Raw genomic sequence first — 20,872 nt, 5'->3', positions numbered from 1 at the left:
CTCTCGTCGTTTTTTCTTTGCAAGGAAATGGCGGAACGACTGGAGCAGCGCGACTGCATCAAATTTTGCCACAAACTGGGCAATAGCCAGGTGGAAACCGTTCGGATTATTCACATGGCTTTCTGTGACGATCCTCTGGGCATCACACAGATTAAGGAGCGGTACAACCGGTTTAAAGACGTCCGCACAACGATGGAGAGCGCGCAGCGATCCGAACGGCATCAACACGCTGAAACGACCGGATAATTTCCAAAGTGAACACTGTGGTGATGTGGGACCGTCGTGTGATTATCCGAGAAATTGCGGAAGAGGTGGACATCAGCACATTCCACTGTGAAAGAAGATTTTGCCATGAAAAGAGTGGCGCGAAATTCATCGGCACGAAGCTGATGGCGCAGCAACAGTGCCTCCGTGATGAAGCCTCACAGGACATGCCCTGACATGTCCAGCTTGTCCACAATTTCTCGGATAGTCACACGACTGAAAAGCCGTCTGAATCTTCCGAATGGTTGACGAGCTGGGCATGTTACAACAGGGTTGGCTTATGCAAGCACACATGATTCAAATCCATCAGGTTTTTGAAAAAATAAAAAGGTTGGATACTTTTCTAACAGACCTCGTATAGCAGACAAACACAGTGATATTTGAGAAGTGAAATGAAGTTTATAGGATTTACAAGCAGGAGAGTATATATATATATATATATATATATATATAAAAACTGGACTACAGTTCCAGTGAAATAAATTCTATCTGCAGCAAGTTTTTCTAGGAGCTCTTTAAAAACTTTTAAAACTGGATACTTTTCTAACAGACCTCGTATAGCAGACAAACACAGTGATATTTGAGAAGTGAAATGAAGTTTATAGGATTTACAAGCAGGAGAGTATATATATATATATATATATATATATATATATATATATATATATATATATATATATATATATATATATATATATATATATATATATATATATATAAACTGGACTACAGTTCCAGTGAAATAAATTCTATCTGCAGCAAGTTTTTCTAGGAGCTCTTTAAAAACTTTATCACCTCATTCTTGCATCAGCAAGGCATTCTGCACTGGGAAATTACAAAAAAAGGGATTTAGAAGATCATTATTGAAAGACAAAGAGTCCCTGAATATTCAGTGTTTAACACACCTGATCTCAATATCCCTAATATTTTTTGGAGCATTAGCACCACACCAACAACAGTTTTGGAAAGGTTCTCTGAAAGGATCTGGATGTAATTTGCTGATTTATATCACTATCTAAAATCTAAAATTTTAGATTCAGATAATGTGATTTTAAGTACATTTTAGATTGCTAGCTTTATATTCATTTAACAATTTGCATATCTTTGCATTAATTTATGTTCAGTTACCTGTTTTTCAGTTACTTTCAGATTCAGTTAGCTTTATACACACTTATCTGTTTTCATAGTGATAAAGGTTTCGACTGTGATTGTTTTAAATGCATTTAGATTTGGTTAGATTTATATTCCCTCAGCCCCAACCAGTCCCAGCAGAAGACTGCCCCTCCCTGAGCCTGGTTCTGCTGGAGGTTTCTTCCTGTTAAAAGGGAGTTTTTCCATCCCACTGTCGCCAAGTGCTTGCTCACAGGGGGGTCATTTTGACCGTTGGGGTTTTTCTGTTTTTCTGTAATTGTTGTATGGCTCTTGCCTTACAATATAAAGCGCCTTGGGGTGACTGTTTGTTGTGACTTGGCGCTATATAAATAAATAAATAAATTTGATTTGATTTGATATTCTGTTTGTTAGCTTACAAGCTATAGTTACGTTGCGCTAGATGAATTGTTTTCGGTTTAGATTGAGTCAGATTTATTTTCAGTCAGTTTTAGATTGTTTCAGGTAGGTTTTCCTGGAGCTGCACTCACTTTGGTTTTGATTAGCTTGGCTTTGTGTTTTTGTTGTTGTTTTCCAACACATATATTGTTTATGTTGTGTGGGCCGCTGAAGAGGAGGTACTGCTGGCCCACCACCACCAGAGGGTGCCCTGTCTGGAGTGCGGGCTCCAGGCACCAGAGGGCGCTGCCGCCTCACAGGAGCAGCCGGGGTGACAGCTGTCACTTATCGCCTACGACAGCTGTCACCAATCATCTGATCAGCAGGGGTATATCAGCAGGACAACATCTCCACCTCTTTGCCGAGATATCGCTCTACCTAGAAGGTACCGTACTCAGCCGACTGTGTTCTTTGACATTAACCCTTTGTTACTTTTGTGCGTTAAATAGCAGACATTCTTCCAACGAGAGGTGGAGGTGGTTTTCCCGCCATACGGGTTGCTGGGTGCAAACGCACCCACATTTAACTGTTTTTGTTCCTCGCCAGCAGTACCAGATCCGACACGCGGAGGCAGTGGCCACCTGGGAGTTCGGGACTTGGCGGCTCCAGTATTCCAGGGGTTCGGTGGCGGAGGAAATCATGTGGTTCCGGTTCTGCTTTGGACAGACGTCTCTTATCTTCGAGCCTGCCCACGTGACACATTTTTGTGAATTGACTTCTTTGTCTATTGTTGTAATCCGTTGTGTTTGTTGTGCTTATTCACAACAGTAAAGTGTTGTTATTTGACTTCCTCCATTGTCCGTTCATTTGCGCCCCCTGTTGTGGGTCCGTGTTCCTACACTTTCACAACAGTTTATTCAAGTATGGCAGTGGTAGGTCCATGACCTATACGGGATCTAGGCGCTCCCGCCATCACAAGCCTCTCAGCTGACTGGGTTATAGCAGTGGGTAGATGGGACTCATTAGCCCTGTTAAGGCGGTCCACCTAGGGGAAGGAAAACCTTGATGTTAAACCCCCAGCCTGGGTTACTGCCCCCGTGCCTCCGAGGAAGGTTCTTTAGCCAGAGACTAGGAGAAGGTCACTCTCCTAAAACCTACAGCCTGGTGGTTACCACAGCCATCTCAGTTTGTCTGTGCCACTGTGGAGTGCCACCTTGCCTAAAGAGTGGAATTGGTGTGCGCGAGCTGATCCCCACTTTAAGCAACGAGCGCAGGCGGGAAGTAAAGCCCTGCAGCGATGGGAAGAGGCGAAAACTGCAGGTGCATGATGGCACTGGGAGCTGCAGTCTCGATCCTGCATGCAGGCGGCTCAGGAGCTATGGTTGTTTGATTGCTGACCCGAGACAACAGCATCATCCGGCAGGGCCCTGGGTGACCAAGCAGCCCTGTTTAGGGATAGCCCTGCTTGCTCCACATGGAGACAGACCTAGAAAAGGTGGTCTAAATATGACTTGTCTCACTAGACCCAGTTGGCTCACCGCTGCCAATGGGCATCACTACACGTGGTGCGAAAAGAAAAACAACCTGAAAATTTTGTGCTGGAATGTACGCACAATGATGGACTCAGACAATAGCGATCGTCCTCGAAGACGCTCAGCCTTAGTCGCCAAAGAGCTAGCAAGGCTTGACATAGACATTGCTGCACTCAGCGAGGTGCGCTTTGCAGACCAAGGGTCACTCACCGAGGAAGGTACAGTCTACACACTGTTCTGGTCAGGGAAGGCTAAAGAAGATCGTCGACTCTTAGGGGTCAGGTTCATGATTAAGAGCGCCATAGCACATAGGTTACATAGTTTGCCAGTTGGACATTCTGACCGACTCATGTCACTCCGGCTCCCCATCAACAACAAGGATTTTGCCACTATTGTTAGTGTGTATGCCCCAACCATGCAGGCCGACATCGGAGTTAAGGAGGCTTTCTATAGCGATCTGCACAACCTTCTACAGTGCGTCGACACCCAGGCCAAGCTCCTCCTCATGGGAGATTTCAACGCCAGAGTGGGCCGTGACTCTGATGCATGGAAGGACGTGCTAGGGAAACATGGCATAGGCAACTGTAACGACAATGGCCGCCTCCTGCTGGAGTTCTGCTCTGCACATGACTTGACGATCACCAACAGCCTGTTCCAACAGAAAGAGAGATTCAAAGCAACCTGGAGACACCCACGCTCCAAACACTGGCACCTTCTGGACTACGTTCTGACGCGTCAGCGTGATAGAAGAGACGTACTACATACCAGGGTGATGCCTAGCGCGGATTGCTATATGGATCATCGCTTGGTCCGTTCCAAGATTGCTTTCACTTTCAAGCCCCCTCCTAAGAAGAAAGGCCCACAGTTTAAGAAGCTACAAGTCCACAAGCTGCAAGACATAGACACAAAAATGGAGTTCCAGGCCAAACTAGAGGAGAGACTGGGTGGAGAAGAAGGCCTGCCTGATGACCCTGAAAAATAGTAGATGAGATTAAAGACCATCCTTCAGGAGACGGCAGCAGAAGTAGTGGGCTTCTCAGCCAGGAAAAATAAAGACTGGTTGATGAGTCTGATGCAGAGATCCAGGAACTACTAGAAAAGAAACGTGCATGCCACAAGACTTTTTTAGCTAAACCTGATGACCACTCTGCCAAGACAGCTTACAGAAATGCCTGCTCCACACTGCAAAGCAAGCTCCGCATACTGCAGAACGACTGGTGGCTAGCTTTTGCGGAGAAGACACAACAACATGCCGATGCCGGAGACATGCGCTCCTTTTATGAAGCCCTTAAGACCATCCATGGGCCAGCACATCAAGTGCAAGCACCCCTGCGCTCCTCAGACGGCTCCGCCCTTCTGACGGACAAGGAAACCATTATGCAGCATTGGTCAGAACACTTTGAAAACCTCTTCAGTGACAAGCGCACTGTGCAAGAGTCATCAATCGAGAAGATTCCCCAGGTGGAGGTGAAATGGGAACTTGATGACCCCCCAACACTTGAAGAGATCCGAAAGGCCACCACATAGCTGAATCCAGGGAAGTCTCCTGGCATAGATGGCATCCCAGCAGAGGTGTACCAAAATGGAGGTAAGGCAGTCCTCGACAAGCTTCAGATTCTCTTCTCCAGTTGCTGGGAAAAGGAAATGGTTCCACATGACCTTCGGGATGCGGTCATTGTCTCCCTGTACAAGAACAAGGGCGACAAGTCCGACTGTTCTAATTACCGGGGCATCACTCTCCTCTCAATAGCAGGTAAGATTTTGGCTTGAGTGCTGCTCAACAGGCTTACCCTTACCATAGCGCATGAAAATACTCCCGAGAGTCAGTGCGGATTTCGGGCCAACAGGGGAACCACCGATATGATCTTCGTCCTGAGACAGATCCAGGAGAAGTGCAGAGAACAGAACATGGCCCTTTATGCACCCTTCATAGACCTAACCAAGGCTTTTGACATGGTCAGTCGTGAGGGTTTGTGGAAGATTCTTGCATGCCTTGGCTGCCCTCCAAAGCTCCTCACCATCATCCGCCAGCTGCATGAAGGCCAGATGGGACAAGTGAAGTACAATGGGACTCTGTCCGGCAGCTTCCCCAACTCAAATGGCATCAAACAAGGTTGCATCCTCGCGCCCACTCTGTTCTCCATCTTCTTCAGCATGATGCTTTGTGAGGCCAAAGAAGACTTGACAGACGGCATCTATATCTGCTTCAGACCCGACGGAAGTCTGTTTAACTTGCGGCGCCTTCTGTCCCACACTAAGATCACAGAACAGCTAATCATGGAGCTGCTCTTCGCAGATGACTGCGCCCTTGTCACCCATACGGAGCAAGCCTTGCAGCACATTGTCAACTGTTTTGCTGAAGCAGCAAGAGCCTTCGGCCTCACCATCAGCCTGAGAAAGACAGAAGCGCTATATCAACCGGTCCCCCATACAGCATATACCCCACCCCAAATCAACATCGAGGGTACCAGCCTGAATGCAGTAGAGCACTTCACGTATCTCGGTAGTGTTATCTCAAATGACGCATCTGTTGCCAAGGACCTAGACAGTCGCCTTGCCAAGGCCAGCAGTTCTTTTGGTCAACTGTCAAAGAAAGTCTGGCAGAATCATGCACTGCGCCTTTCCACAAAAGTGCAGGTCTACAGAGCCATTGTGGTCCCTACCCTCCTGTATGGAGCTGAAACCTGGGTTCTGTATCGCCAGCAGCTCAGATTACTGGAACGCTTTCATCAGCGTTGTCTCCGAAACATCTTCGGGATCAAGTGGCAGGACTACGTCTCAAATGAGGACATCCTTACCAGAGCCAAATTGCCCAGCATGGAGTCTATTATACTCAAACAACAGCTTCGTTGGGCAGGCCATGTAGCCAGGATGGATGATACACGCATGCCAAAATTAATTCTCTTTGGCGAGCTCAAGGAAGGGAGACGAAACCAAGCTCTATAAGGACCAGCTGAAGAAACAGCTCTCCCTTGCAGGCATTCAGCATCAGTCATGGCAGCATCAAGCTACAGATAGACTCAGCTGGCGTTCCAGCATCAAATCCGCCAGCCTGAAGTTTGAGGCAGAAAGAAGTGAGGCCTCACGCCAGAAGCGTCAAAGGCAGAAAGAGCGGGCAGCAGCACAAGCCCAGCCTACTCAAGTATTCATTTGCCCCAAGTGTAACAGGTCTTGTGCATCCCGCATCGAACTTTTCAGCCACCAGAGGGCTTGTAGAAAATAAACTAAAAAAAAAAAAAAAAAAAAAAAAAAAGGCCTTCCCACTATCCTTGCAAGCGAGGAAACTGCCAACAACAACAACAACAATCACTCACTGAGCCAGAAAAAATGTTGAGATACATTTCATTGAAACATGGTTTTGTGGCAGATATAAAGTCCAGCACTGGCAAAGTTAATGTACAAGTGATTCAACAAATTTCTTTACAAGTCCTTATTCACCCTGTCAAGGCATTAAATTCACCTTAGAAACCATATCATTCAAGTTTGGGCATTTTTTTCATACCCGCTCACATTTTAAAGGGTCATAATAATAATAATGACTTGGATTTCTACAGCACCTTTCATGATACCCACAATATAATATGTTTTAAATAAGATAATGTAGGTTTTAAAAACAGATATTAAAGTTTGCAGTTACAAATATTCCACAAAGATCTTAGCTGATGCACCCTGAAAGAAAAAAATAAAACATTCAGGTCTGAAATAATGTAAATGTGCTTACTGGGATAAATAAAAACAAGCTGCTGATGGCCACGCTCCCTCTCCAAAATGGCAGGTGAAGAGGAGTGATGTGATGTCTGAGAAGTCTGTTTCTGTACCATGGATGGTTTAGGTGTGTTGCATCAACCACCTCATGCACTAGTTTTGCTTATATCATGGAAGTTTATACATGTACATGTTTGTAGCATTTTGACAATGTTTCTTGGATTACGCTGATTAGATTATAACTTTACGGATCCCTTTGGAAGACTCCCTCATGCAGCGAAATGCTACCGTTTAGAAATCATGGATGTCATGTCTTTCAGACAAAACAGGAAAAAGACCATCCAGACTGTTACCAGTGCAAATTTCAAAAGCCAGCATCTGTGATGGGATGGGGGTGTGTTAGTGGCCATTGCATGGGCAACTTACACATCTGTGATGGTACCATCAATCCTGAAATGTAAATCCAGGTTTTGTAGCAACACATGCTGCCATCCAAGCAATGTCTTTCTCAGGGACGTCCCTGCTTATTTTAGCAAGACAATGCCAAGCCACATTCTGCACGTGTTACAACAGCGTGGCTTCAAAGTAAAGAGTGCGGGGCCTGTAGTCCAGACCCGTCGCCATTGAAAATATGTGGTGCATTATGAAGCACAAAATACGACAATGGAGACCCCGGACTGTTGAACAACTGAAGTCGTACATCAAGCAAGAATGGGAAAGAATTCCACCTACAAAGCTTCAACAAATAGTGTCCTCAGTTCCCAAACGCTTATTGAGTGTTGTTAGAAGGAAAGGTGATGTAACACAGTGGTAAACATATGACTGTCCCAGCTTTTTTGAACCGTGTTGCAGGCATCCATTTCAAAATGAGCAAATATTTGCACAAAAACAATACATTTTATCAGTTTGAGCATTAAATATCTTGTCTTTGTTGTGTATTCAATTGAATATAGGTTGAGGAGGATTTGCAAATCGTATTCTGTTTTTGTTTACATTTTACACAATGTCCCAACTTCATTGGAATCAGGGTTGTACACGTATTACATACAATTGCTGATTCATGCGCAATTCAGCCACATTCATACTGTGTGAAGGGGCCCTTAGATTTGACACACACACAAACAGAGACGGTGGTGGAAGACATCAAAGCGCTACAGTTCTCACTCATGGTAATGGCAACATGACACTTAACTAAACCGACTAAACCAATTGAGCTACAAAAACACAATAAATCAATAACACTACCAACATTGTTAAACTAACATGAACCACAATAACAATATTTAAAAGCACAAACTCCCATTGTGTATTGCAGCACAATGTCCACTGTTGTTAGCTAATTTTGCTAATTTCCCCAAAAATATTAGTCCTATCATCTTTCCATTGTTGTCAACCGAACAGTGGCCCTAAAAATTGGTCCACCTTGCCTTCACTGTGCATGGGTCTGAGACTGACTCGCTACACCCAAAGCAATCAATAGGAATAATGTGATTATTAACCATCAGATGTTAAATTAAAACCTCTTAAATCATTCTAAAGTCAGTTTTATGCAAAAATGAGGCTGTTTTATCATGCTGTTTACATGTTTTACATTAGATCCAGGAGCCTTTGTTTTTGGTCAAATCATAATAAATCTTAAATGCGTAAAAACAAGACGTTTCTTAAAGAATACACTATTGTTTTATTTTTTTTTCTCGTGGGAATAGTTTTGAGGTTCCAATTTTCAATTTCTGCAGAGTACCCTATTAATTTAATGGAGAATGGTCCTGGAGCAGCGTGGGATGGAAACGCTGGAAACTATTGATGTGGTCTATTCTCAGAGAATCAGAGAATCAAGAGTGCATGAGAAAGGCAGCAGGATGGATTTGCACTGATTGAGAGTAGAGACAGCTCATGATGGCTTTTCAACGGGTAAGGTTCCTACCATCCACTCAGTCTGGGGAATGAGTTCCTTCCGGTGGGATTTTCCCTCAGAGATATGACCTTGATGGGAGGTTTAATGCCAGAAGGGGAGATGTTATGTGGTGAGCAACCCCCATCACTCCTATTTTCACTTCCCTAAAAATGAAGTCAGAGAGAAATCCAGTATAACTGACATCACCATCATCACAGAACAAATGCAATTTAATTAAACAACTAAATTCCCACCTGCAGATTACTAACAATGAAAAGCATAAGACAAAGGATTCAGTGTGGAAACATACGTATCAACAAACTGTTTTTGAGCCTTCACAAATGATTGATATCAATGAAACAATCAGCATGTCCTTTTATTGTAGACTTGTCGATTCAAAAACAGAGTGACTTGTGAGGAAAGGCAATTTTGTTGATGTGACTGAAGAAAGTACATAGTCCACGTTTTGTGTGTTGCATCACTTGTCACAGTTTCACAGTGCAATGGAACAGAAACTAATTTAAAATATCAATTCTAGGCTATTTCCCATATGACTTGTGGCAAATTGTAGCTGGAATTTTTCTTCTTTAAAAAAAAATGTCATGTTTCACTGCATCAAGAAACAAACTAAAGTTGAATGTACTCCCATCAGTTGACTTTGCACAGTGATTTCTTTATAATGCACAGAGAACACTTTAGAGCTTTTCATTTCATGCAAAGAAAGTACCACTTCTGACACATTTCATAATATGTACAATTTAATGTGTGTTGGGTTTGCACCCTGTTTTTAAAGAAATGAGAGGCACAGACACTGTAAAGAAACCAGTCAGAGAGAGACAAATATATATTTTTTGCTCTGCGCAGAGGAGGAGAATAAGAAGCATAAGATATAAATGATAATATCAGCATAAACTATATAAAATAAATAATAATATAAGCATGAACCATATAAAATAAATGATAATATAAGCATAAACTATATAAAATAAATGATAATATAAGCATGAACTATATAAAATAAATGATAATATAAGCATGAACTATATAAAATCCTGACAGTGTGCATGATCACACCTAAATTGATCCTTGTTATTTGACTGGTGGCTTGTACAACATGTGACATTCATTATTTGTTCCAATATACAGCCTGACTGACATCATGTACTGTACATTTTGGTTGCATTTACCATGCATTTTTGTCCCATACATTTCATTCTATTGAATGCCTCAATAAGCTTTTTGTAAAAAATGTATCCATGATATGAGTTAGCTAAATCTGGGGGTTGCAGTGTTTGTGAGGACATCTTCATCGGTCAGAGAAGTGCTGTTAGAGAAGAACTGAACAGGTTCCTATTGCAATTTGTCACTGGATGGAAGGAAGCAGATGTGTGCTCCACCCACACTGCTGAGTTCCTCATGCACTCTCACTCTGCTCAGTGGTGTATCAGCAGGTCGCCTGCTAGGTGGAGTCAACTGCTGGGTGGGCCCCACTACTGTCTGCTTCCTATTCAGAGAAGAAACACCTGTCTAACTTCAAGTAAAATATTAAATGTAGATCTATTTAGGTGTCATATTATAAATATAATGAATGTTTATGTGTAGAGTATTTGCAGGAGCTGAAAGATGGAACCGACCATTCATTGAGGCACAGCGGGGGTAAATGTTACATTCCATCCGTTGACAGTTTATTCCAGCCGGTAGGCAGCTTATTTCTGACACACCACTCAGTTCAACAAGTGCTGCTGATGAGCTAAGCAGGCTGTGTGGAAACACGTCTGCTTTCCTCAATCCACCAAAACAGTGAAGTGCGGTGCGGTTGATGGCTGGTGAGGCACTGACTTCAACACAATCAGATTTACAAACATATTAATCTCATAGAGTAGCGTATTTACTGTTTGATTGACAGCAGTTAACGGGTTATGTTTAAAATCTCATATTAGCGTTCTTTACACAGACAAACCACAGCAAACAAAAAGCACATTTAATAATAATAATAAATGTTATTATGGTCTTACCTTTACTTATAATTGAAATCCATATGCCGCTCCTTCTGAACAAAAGCGTCAATGATTTGTTTGTTTGTCTACCTTATCTTTCTACAGTTTTAAAGTCTCTCTGTCTCAGTGGAGATCACCGCCAGAGAAGAAAGTTCTCCATCAGTCCTGATCTGACTGTATGTTTTGAGCCTTTTCTGGCTTTGAATATGAGTGGTTGACTGCTCGTATTTGATGAGACGTCTTTGTAAATTCTTCAGTTGACAATATCCCATCTCAGTCCAGTCACAAGTTGAAAAAAGAAGGCAGCAGAAAAGGTGGTTTCTTGCTGGACACCCACACGGCCAGCAGCCTGAAAAGAGCAGGTCTTCTGTACCGCAGTTTGAAGCAAACCTTTTAGATCTGACGTTGGTCTTCCTTTAGGGCCCCTTCGCACATAACATGAAAGACGCAGAAACCGGGAGAAAATCCACGAATCAAACACGAAGGGGGGAACCACAAACCATCCACCTGCTGTCATGAAGGATGCATGGTCATGCAACACACATCAGTGATGGTTTTGTGCATGCTTATGCACATGTACGAACACAGTGTAAGCAGCTGGAACGTGTTGCATCACATCGCACCACCAAATCAAATGAAGAATCCCTGGGATCACTAGTGACCCCTAACATGAGGCAGGAGAACTACATGCCTCAACTAGTGTCTTTTTGCAGCCGTTTTGTGATCGCTCAGCACACGAAACACATTTCATACACATAGTTTGTCATGGTTCTCAAGAGTGCAGGGCACAGCAGGAGGCAGGAGGCACAATGCAAACTCACAGACTGGTGGTTGAATATAGAAGGCTTTATCGAAAATACTGGCAGAGGGTCTGGTACACAAAAAGGCAGTTGGCGAGGCAAAGGTACAGACAGGTGTAATACAAAGGCGTCGTCAAAATACAGGCTGAGGTCAGAGCAAGTTTCAAGGGCAAGACAAAAGGCGAGGTCAAGAAAAAAACAGACATGGTCAGCAACACGGAACTATGGCTAGAAACAAAGAACAATACAACCCCTGGCAAAAATTATGGAATCACCGGCCTCGGAGGATGTTCAGTCAGTTGTTTAATTTTGTAGAAAAAAAGCAGATCACAGACATGACACAAAACTAAAGTCATTTCAAATGGCAACTTTCTGGCTTTAAGAAACATTATAAGAAATCAGGAAAAATAATTGTGGCAGTCAGTAACAGTTACTTTTTTAGACCAAGCAGAGGGAAAAAAATATGGAATCACTCAATTCTGAGGAATTGAGTGATTCCATATTGGAATCATGAAAAACAAAAGAACGCTCCAACACATCACTAGTATTTTGTTGCACCACCTCTGGCTTTTATAACAGCTTGCAGTCTCTGAGGCATGGACTTAATGAGTGACAAACAGTACTCTTCATCAATCTGGCTCCAACTTTCTCTGAATGCTGTTGCCAGATCAGCTTTGCAGGTTGGAGCCTTGTCATGGACCATTTTCTTCAACTTCCACCAAAGATTTTCAGTTGGATTAAGATCTGGACTATTTGCAGGCCATGACATTGACCCTATGTGTCTTTTTGCAAGGAATGTTTTCACAGTTTTTGCTCTATGGCAAGATGCATTATCATCTTGAAAAATGATTTCATCATCCCCAAACATCCTTTCAATTGATGGGATAAGAAAAGTGTCCAAAATATCAATGTAAACTTGTGCATTTATTGATGATGTAATGACAACCATCTCCCCAGTGCCTTTACCTGACATGCAGCCCCATATCATCAATGACTGTGGAAATTTACATGTTCTCTTCAGGCAGTCATCTTTATAAATCTCATTGGAACGGCACCAAACAAAAGTTCCAGCATCATCACCTTGCCCAATGCACATTCGAGATTCATCACTGAATATGACTTTCATCCAGTCATCCACAGTCCACGATTGCTTTTCCTTAGCCCACTGTAACCTTGTTTTTTTCTGTTTAGGTGTTTTAATGATGGCTTTCGTGTAGCTTTTCTGTATGTAAATCCCATTTCCTTTAGGCGGTTTCTTACAGTTCGGTTACAGACGTTGACTTCAGTTTCCTCCCATTCGTTCCTCATTTGTTTTGTTGTGCATTTTTGATTTTTGAGACATATTGCTTTAAGTTTTCTGTCTTGACACTTTGATGTCTTCCTTGGTCTACCAGTATGTTTGCCTTTAACAACCTTCCCATGTTGTTTGTATTTGGTCCAGAGTTTAGAAACAGCTGACTGTGAACAACCAACATCTTTTGCAACATTGCGTGATGATTTACCCTCTTTTAAGAGTTTGATAATCCTCTCTTTTGTTCCAATTGACATCTCTCGTGTTGGAGCCATGATTCATGTCAGTCCACTTAGTGCAACAGCTCTCCAAGGTGTGATCACTCCTTTTTAGATGCAGACTAACGAGCAGATCTGATTTGATGCAGGTGTTAGTTTTGGGGCTTAAAATTTACAGGGTGATTCCATAATTTATTCCTCAGAATTGAGTGAGTCCATATTTTTTTCCCTCTGCTTGGTCTAAAAAAGTAACCGTTACTGACTGCCACAATTTTTTTTCTTGATTTCGAATAGTGTTTCTTAAAGCCAGAAAGTTGCCATTTGAAATGACTTTAGTTTTGTGTCATGTCTGTGATCTGCTTTTTTTCTACAAAATTAAACAACTGAATGAACATCCTCCGAGGTCGGTGATTCCATAATTATTACCAGGGGTTGTAGTACGTGAGCTGGAACGGAGATAGGAACATCAACGAACAAGCAAGAGACATGAAAAGTAGCAGGGCTTAAATGCACAGTGGTTTAATTATAAATTTACTATATATTTGGACTCAGCTTGGGACTCTGATGAGGGCAGTCGCATCTCTTCCACTCTCCCTTATCTCTGCTCTCTGCTTTAACCTTCAAGTCCCTACTTCACTAGACTGTGAATTCCTCAAATTATATTGGATACTGGATCTATTGGACTACTATTGGATTAACCATGGAATTGATCAGCTGGTCCCTGAACGCTACTGACACCATTTTTTTCTACAAGATGGTCAGGACCGGGGGATCCTACCTGCCTAGATGGAACGTATCCTGCAGGCTACGTTCTCGAATCCTGGGGGTCTTGGCGCATTGCATGCTTGGCGCCTTTCTCTGTTGAGGACATCGAGGATTTATTCATTTTTGGTCTTATGGTAGCAGGGCTGGTACTTTCTGGCTTATGTGCTGCCCTGATCTACCGGAAAATTGGCAAGACGGCGGCATCAAGAACCACGGCCCCTCGCTTGTCCGTCATGATTAACGAGGTTGGAAAGGCAGTGCATTCTCAGACTGCGATGGCTCTTGAACTCAGACACAAATTGAATGACATCTTGGAGCAGATACATGCCTTACAGTTAAAGTTGAAGATTTCAGAGGTTGGTGAATATTCTGAATATTCTTAATTCATAATCGGGAATATTCTTAATTCACAATTGGGATTTGGTTGTTCAAGTGGAACTGTTAAAAGTGTTTTTCACTGCTCAAACCACAACATTTCAGGCTTATCAAGCCTGACGGACAAATTGCCTGACTGTTTTCCTCCAGAGGAATGTCTTCGGCCTGGGGAACATTTGGCTGTTTCTTATCTCAACTCACAAAGACAATAAACTGTTTTCATAGGACTGAAGCATGCTCTATCCCCCCCCCCCCCCCCCCCCCCCACACACACACACACACTCCGGCTTCTGCTCACACCATTTCTTTCCCCTTCTGCGGGGGCGGTGCAGTTTTAGCTGCAGCTGGCCCCCATTCCTCCCCCCCAAGCTGACGGCGGCGCATCTCAGGGTTGCTGCGTGACCTTCACCCACTTGCCTTGATTCGGATAACGGACTTCTTCAAACTTAGTGCACATAAACAATGTCAAATGTGTATGTGCTGTCTTTAATTCTGATGTGTGCCATTATTACGGTAAACAAGTAATAATTGTGGACTAATTGCTGTCTGAGGTAACTGGAGCATAAACATAATTTCTCCACTGTGAGATCAATAAAGTATATCTCATCTCAATTAGGAAGTGATTTGGAGCAGGTGTGGTGAGCAGGCAGGAGAAGGGTGTGGACAAAGATGAGACACTGTGAGGCAAGAGAGTGCAGTGACAAGATGGCAGACAAAATGGGGTGTGGCCAACCGAGATGAGGATGTAGAGCACAAGAGAATGCAGGGATCAGAGGGAGACAGAGATACAAATGAAACTAGGCGTGATTATATGAGAACAGAGATGGGGAGTATAGACAAGGGAGTGCAGAGACAACATGCACATAACTAATAACCATAAACTAACAATACTGAAGTAACAAGACCGGGAAAGAACTAATGGACAAAGGATACATGGACTCTTTACAAGAAAATAATACTTGACCATGAAAAGAAAAGCAGACATCAAGAAATCCAAAGGCCAAAACTAGAACAGAACTGACGTGAATAATACAACTCAAGACTAATGTGGTAAACCTGACAAATCAAACTAGTGACACAAGCAATCATGAAACAAACAAAAACAGTGGATCAAAACTAAACAAGAACAGAACTCAACATGTGGCTGGAGTGTGATGAACAGAAAACAACAAGCTGCGACAAAAGCAATAATGAACAAAAAATCAAAGACAGTGGATCAAAGGCTAAACTAAACCAGAATGGAACTCAAGATGTGGCTGAAGTGTGATGAACTGAAAACCAGCAGCTGTGACAAAACAAAATAAAAAGATGATCAAAAGAGCAGACAAAAAACTCAACAAAGACAAACTGACAGAAAATCATAATGATCACAGACAGAGCAGGGGCAAATCATGACACACAAGTTGACAAAAAAACTGTACATTATGTACATCACCTAAACTATGAAACTTAAATTCATATAGCCAAAGTGTTTGACCATTTTAATAGCAGCATACAGAGAGACAGGAATACAGTCTCACTGCACAGAATGCCAGCAGTTAGCCCAGTGATTGCGTAATCCAAGGTGAGGCACGTTTCTGCTCAGTATTTGAATGGCAAATGTAAAAATTCAGCAATTTTTTATAATAATAATACTAATAAAAAAAAACATCTAAAACTGATGTAGTTAAAAAGAACATAACCTTATAGTACAAATCACTGGATAAATACAGTTGTATGCAAAAGTTTGGGCACCCCTGTTTCATGATTTACCTTTATAAATCATTGGTTGTCTGGATCAGAAATTTCCCTTAAATATATGATATGGCAGACAAACACACTGATATTTGAGAAGTGAAATGAAGTTTCTAGTGTTTACAGAAAGTGTGCAATAATTATTTAAACAAAATTAGGCAGGTGCATAAATTTGGACACCCTTGACATTTGATTTGATTTGAATACATTTAACACTAATTACTGGAACACAAAATTGGTTTGGTAAGCTCATTGACCCTTGACCTCCTTACACAGTTGAATCCAATCATGAGAAAGGGTACTTAAGGTGGCCATTTGCAAATATTTCACCTCTTTGCCTCTCTTCTAATGAGTAGCAACATGGGAGCCTCTAAACAACTCTCAAATGACCTGAAAACAAAGACTGTTCAACATCATGGTTTAGGGGAAGGATACAAAAAGCTATCTCAGAGATTTCAGTTTCCACTGTGAGGAACATAGTGAAGAAATGGAAGACCACATGCACAGTAATATGCATATGTCGTGGACATGAATGAGCGCAGCTCATCAGCATCTCACCATGTCTTTTAGACTTTATTTTGAGTAAATGCTTCAGGAGAGCATTAGCATGGCAAAACTTTTCAGCTTCTGGGGAAGGGGAGCCCCCCAGACCCCCGCCTTTTAAAGCATTTTTCTTTTTTTGCCTCTCACATCCCTGGAAAAGCTCCTCACCATCTAACCATGTCCTTTAGGTCCTTCAGACTTTTTTCAGTAAAATGGTTCTTGGGAGCATTAGCATGACTAAAACCTTTCAGAGGTCCCCTAGACCCCCCACCTTTTTAAGCATTTTCCTTATTTTGCTTTTCAGCTTCTGGAGGGGCTCTGTTCCCCATACTCCCCACCTTTTGAAGCATTTTTCTTTTTTTTCTTTTCAGCTGACCCCCCAATTAAATTCCTCTAAACCCACTGCCACTTTAAGCATTTTTTTAAATGTAGATTTAAATTAATATTCAAAGTTTTCAGCTAGTTGACAGTAGGGCTGTACAATATGGCCAAATTATTGTATCTCAATATTGCCATATAAATTGTCATGCAAATGTCACTTATAAACATGCTGTCCATATTCCTGAGCTGCTTAAGTGGGCAGGAAGAGTTCCCATGGGATAAAAAAGCTTTTCAACCTACCATCCCTGATTCTCAAGTCCAGGCACCTAAGTGGCTCTCCTCTCTCTCTCTCTCTCTCTCTCTCTCTCTCTCTCTCTCTCTCTCTCTCTCTCTCTCTCTCTCTCTCTCTTTTTAAGATATTTAGGTGTACCTTAGGAAACACGAGTGGAGTTCCACTTTAGATTTGGAATGTAAAATAGAAGATATACCTTACTGAATTTTCATATCAATATGATATATGATATGACTATGATTTGACACAAAATGCAGCAACAGTGAAAATTAAACTTTCTTAAACAAAACAGTAATAATACCACACTCATGTTGCACTCATCATAAGGTTAGGATACAGTGCCCTCCAAAAGTATTGTAACACTTGGAATTTCACACATTTGAATTTGTTTATGCCATTTTAAATACAAGAAATACAAAAAAAAAAAAGAATAAAAATTTCTAAAATTATCTTCCTCAAAGTCAAACTGAAAGTAAATCTCTAAAACTTGATGAAACCTGTAAATAATAATCAGTTTTATTGCCAGTTTTCTTCAGACAAGTCAGGGGATGGAAACATGAACATTTTCAAGTCACTGAATATGTCTTGGACTTTATTTACATAAATAATGAAGAAATACAAAAGTTTCTTCAAATCACATCAAATCTAGGCTTTCATCTGTACTTTCTGTCAAATTATAGCTGAAATTTCAGATCTTCTTTTTAAGAAAATCCTCCTCTACAGCACTTCATCAGGAAGCTGGATTTTATATTTTTAATTAATTTATATCAAGTTGTAGAGATTTGCTTTCAGTTTAAGGAAGATAATTTTAGGAAAAAAATGTACGAAGTCTGTTAGAAAAGTATCCAACCTTTTTATTTTTTCAAAAACCATATGGATGTAAATCATGTGTGATTGCATCAGCCAAGCTTGAACCTTTGTGCGCGTGCATGAGTTTTTTCACGCCTGTCGGTTGCGTCATTCTCCTGTGAGCTGGCTTTTTGTGAGCAGTGGTCCACCCCTCTCGTCGGATTTTTATTGCGAATAAATGTCTGAATGATTTGGAGCTTTGCTGCATCAAATTTTTCCAGAAACTGTGAGAGACCTCCAGGTGGACACCATTCGGAAAATTCAGATGGCTTTCAGGGACAATTTTATGGGGATTACACAGATTAAGGAGTGCTCCAGCCGGTTTACAGACTACCCACAGCGTCTGACAGCACGGCGCACTCCGAGCGCCGATTGACAGGCTGAAACCCCGCTGAAAAAACCAGATCATTTCCAACGTGAAGGCTTTGTTGATCCGGGACGTTGTCTGACTTCCACAAAAATGGCAGGAGACGTGGACATCAAGACTTTTTCGGCACATTCCATTACAGGAGTTTTTTTCATGGAAAGAGAAGCGGAGGGATGCGCCACTGAGCCGTGAATGGCGTGGGACAAAAGCACCTCCGTGTTGGTCTCACAGGACGGCTTTCAGATGGCTTTCAGACGGCTTTCGGTGGCTTTTCAGTCGTGTGACTATCCGAGACATTGTGCATGAGCTGGACATGCCAGGACATGTCCTGTGAGGCTTCATCACGGCATTCCTTTGCGCCATGCGGCTCCACCGCGACACGCAGAATTCCTCCGCACGTCAGGTAGGGGTCAATTGAAGAATTACACAGTGGTTAAAATTAAAAGATGCTCCAATTATATAGAAAACTACCCGACATTATTTGCCTGATCATAAAGATTCCATAAAAGGTATACGAGGTGTGTTAGAAAAGTATCGGACATTTTTATTTTTTCAAAAACCATATGGATTTGAATCACGTGTGATTGCATCAGCCAAGCTTGAACCTTCGTGCGCATGCTTGAGTTTTTTCATGCCTGTCGGTTACGTCATTTGCCTGTGAGCAGGCTTTGTGTGAGCAGTGGTCCACCCCTCTCGTCGGATTTTTATTGCAAATAAACGATTTGGAGCTTTGCTGCATCAATTTTTTTCCAGAAACTGTGAGAGACCTCCAGGTGGACACCATTCGGAAAGTTATGTTGGCTTTCAGGGACAATTTTATGGGGATTACACAGATTAAGGAGTGCTCCAGCCAGTTTAAAGACCGCCCACAGCTGCTGAGAGCACTCTGAGCACTGATCGACAGGCTGAATCAACCAGATCATTTCCAACGTGAAGGCTTTGTTGATCCGGGACATTGTCTGACTTCCACAAAAATGGCAGGAGACGTGGACATCAAGACTTTTTTGGCACATTCCACTGTTACAGGAGTTTTTTTCATGGAAAGAGAAGCGGAGGGATGCGCCACTGAGCCGTGAATGGCGTGGGACAAAAGCACCTCCATGTTGGTCTCACAGGACGGCTTTCAGATGGCTTTCGGTGGCTGTTCAGTCGTGTGACTATCCGAGACATTGTGCATGAGCTGGACATGCCAGGACATGTCCTGTGAGGCTTCATCACGGCATTCCTTTGCGCCATGCGGCTCCACCGCGACGTGCAGAATTCCTCCACATGTCAGGTAGGGGTCAATTGAAGAATTGTGTTGGTCTCACAGGACGGCTTTGAGATGGCTTTCAGATGGCTGTCGGTGGGTTTTCGGTCACGGAATTCCTCCGCTCCTCTTTCCATGACAAAAACTCCTGTAACTGTGGAATGTGCCATTCATTTCCAAACTGGACACTGTGTTTTATCCGGGAAGTCCTCTGACTAGCACAGGAATTGCGGAAGACGTGGACATCAGCACTTTTTTGGCACATTGAGACAGACGTCAACAGGAATTCCGGACGTCGCGGTGGAGCCGCATGGCGCAAAGCAACGCTGTGATGAAGCCTCACAGAACATGTTCTGGCATGTCCAGGCTCATCCACAATTTCTCAGTTAGTCACATGACTGAAAACCCACCGACAGCCATCTGAAAGCCATCTCAAAGCCGTCCTGTGAGACCAACACAGAGGTGGTTTTGTGCCGCGCCATGAACGGCACGGTGGCGCATCCGTCCGTTTTTCTTTCCATGAAAAAAACTCCTGTAACAGTGGAATGTGCTGAAAAAGTACTGATGTCCACGTCTCCTGCCATTTTTGTGTAAGTCAGACGACGTCCCGGATCAACAAAGCCTTCACGTTGGAAATGATCAGGTTGATTCAGCCTGTCTATCGGCTCTCGGAGCGCAGCACGCTCTCAGCAGCTGTAGGCGGTCTTTAAACCGGCTGGAGCACTCCTTAATCTGTGTAATCCCCATAAAATTGTCCCTGAAAGCCAACAGAATTTTCCCAATGGTGTCCACCTGGAGGTCTCTCACAGTTTCTGGAAAAAAATTGATGCAGCAAAGCTCCAAATCGTTCAGACATTTATTCGCAATAAAAATCCAATGAGAGGGGTGGACCACTGCTCACACAAAGCCTGTTCACAGGCGAGTGACGCAACCGACAGGCATGAAAAAACTCACGCATGCGCACGAAGGTTCAAGCTTGGCTGATGCAATCACACGTGATTCAAATCCATATGGTTTTTGAAAAATTAAAATGTCTGATACCTTTCTAACAGACCTCATAGTTTGGACAATTTGTGACTGAATGTTCTGGAGTTATGAGGTAAAAGCAGCAAGAATGGTGACAAAGGTCAGTTTCAGTTTGTACAGGGGTCAACATTTAAAGTTGCTCCATTAATTTTGCTCCAGCTG

General features: G+C 42.6%; 1 long non-coding RNA gene across 1 annotated transcript; it reads right to left on the bottom strand.

The window, feature by feature from the left end:
- Nucleotides 1-3,891: 3,891 nt before the first annotated feature.
- Nucleotides 3,892-15,515, bottom strand: LOC117525188. The gene is made up of 3 exons (XR_004564976.1): nucleotides 15,386-15,515; nucleotides 10,655-10,666; nucleotides 3,892-3,902 (listed from the first exon to the last, which is right to left on the bottom strand). It is a non-coding gene; the product is annotated as an uncharacterized LOC117525188 (long non-coding RNA).
- Nucleotides 15,516-20,872: the final 5,357 nt, after the last annotated feature.

This window comes from Thalassophryne amazonica, chromosome 14, assembly GCF_902500255.1.
Source record: "Thalassophryne amazonica chromosome 14, fThaAma1.1, whole genome shotgun sequence".
NCBI lineage: Eukaryota > Metazoa > Chordata > Actinopteri > Batrachoidiformes > Batrachoididae > Thalassophryne > Thalassophryne amazonica.
This window is presented reverse-complemented; position numbering and strand designations above follow the sequence as displayed.